The 1,615-nt window shown below is 45.1% G+C and overlaps 1 protein-coding gene across 1 annotated transcript in view; it reads left to right on the forward strand.

Moving 5' to 3' along the window:
- The first annotated feature begins 1,003 nt into the window (after window positions 1–1,003).
- Window positions 1,004–1,615, forward strand: part of LOC121880269 (glutamate receptor 2-like) — a 3,331-nt gene continuing 2,719 nt past the window's right edge. Inside the window, exon 1 of the mRNA XM_042387426.1 lies at window positions 1,004–1,165. The gene's annotated coding sequence lies outside the window, so the exon portion shown is untranslated. The remainder of the gene's footprint in view (window positions 1,166–1,615) is intronic.

The following is a 1,615-nucleotide window of genomic DNA, read 5'->3' on the forward strand; positions in this document are numbered from 1 at the left end:
AGTGAGTGTTACTGGTGGTTTTAGAGGTGGGCGTATTGAGGTAGTGGAGGTGTTATTGGTGGTGTTATTGGTGGTGTTAGTGGTGGTGTTAGAGTTGGGCGTTATTGGTAGGTGTTAGTGGTGGTGTTAGTGGTGTTAGATGGTGGTGTTGGTGGTGAGTGTTAGTGGTGGTGTTAGTGGTGGTGTTAGTGGTGGTGTTAGTGGTTGGTGTTAGTGGTGAGTGTTACTGGTGGTGTTAGTGGTGGTGTTAGAGGTGGTGTTGGTGGTGGGCGTTATTGGTAGGTGTTAGTGGTAGGCGTTAGTGGTAGGTGTTAGTGGTGGTATTAGTGGTGGTGTTAGTGTTAGGTGTTACTAGTGGTGTTTAGAGGTGGTCGTTATTGGTAGGTGTTAGTGGTGGTGTGTAGTGGTGGTGTTAGAGGTGGGCGTTGGTTGCAGGTTTTAGAGGTGGTGTTAGTGGTGGTGTTAGTGGTGGTGTTAGATGTGGGCGTTTTTGGTTGGTGTTAGTGGTGGGCGTTATTGTTAGGTGTTAGTGGTGGGCGTTAGTGGTGGTGTTAGAGGTGGTGTTAGTAGTGACTGTTAGTGGTGGTGTTAGTGGTTATGTTAGTGGTGGTGTTAGTGGTGAGTGTTACTGGTTGTGTTAGTGGTGGTTTTAGTGGTGGTTTTAGGGATGGGCGTTATTGGTAGGTGTTAGTGGTAGTGTTAGTGGTGAGTGTTACTGGTGGTGTTAGAGGTGGGCGTTATTGGTAGGTGTTAGTGGTGGTGTTAGTGGTGGTGTTAGAGGTAGTGTTAGTGGTGAGTGTTACTGGTGGTGTTAGAGGTGGGCGTTATTGGTAGGTGTTAGTGGTAGGCGTTAGTGGTAGGTGTTAGTGGTGGTGTTAGTGGTGGTGTTAGTGGTAGGTGTTACTGGTGGTGTTAGAGGTGGGCGTTATTGGTAGGTGTTAGTGGTAGGTATTAGTGGTGGGTGTTAGTGGTGGTGCCAGTGGTGTTAGTCGATGGTGTCGGTCGATGGTGTCAGTGGTGCGTGTCAGAAGTGGGGTGCAAATTAAGTGACTCAATAACGCAGGTGGTGGTGGCGTTTGGCAGGTAAGACAGACAGCCATTCACCATCAGTCATAAGCGCGTTAGGTGAGAACAGGACGTGGCCAAGAACAGGTGTGAGGCACAGGTAAGCTTTTGGGATTTACACATACGCGATACCCAAACCCACAACAACAAAAATCGTAAGTTTAATTTTTTTCCAACAATTCACTGATTCTATGATACAAAGAATCTCAAAATTTCTTGAATAAAAACAAATCTTAAGTGTTAAAATTGACGTAGAAATTACACTGGGATTTTACCGTAAGAGTGACGTAGGAGAGGTGGTGGATTCTCAGTGATTCTCAGTTATTTATTGTTGTAAAGATTTAGTGCAAAGATGCTGCTGTTATTTTAGTCTCATCTCGTTTCGTATCTCTGTCTGTCTGTCTGTTTTTCAGGTTCCTTCTCTCTTTCCTTGGTTTCTGTCATATTTTTCTCTCTCTCTGTCTATGAATGTCTCTGCTACATCTCTTCTATATATGCTCTCTTCTACGCCGTCTCTCCCTCTCTATCTTTGTCTTTTTCTAAATATCTC

The sequence above is a fragment of the Homarus americanus genome, unplaced genomic scaffold, assembly GCF_018991925.1.
Source record: "Homarus americanus isolate GMGI-L3 unplaced genomic scaffold, GMGI_Hamer_2.0 scaffold32548, whole genome shotgun sequence".
NCBI classification, from domain to species: domain Eukaryota; kingdom Metazoa; phylum Arthropoda; class Malacostraca; order Decapoda; family Nephropidae; genus Homarus; species Homarus americanus.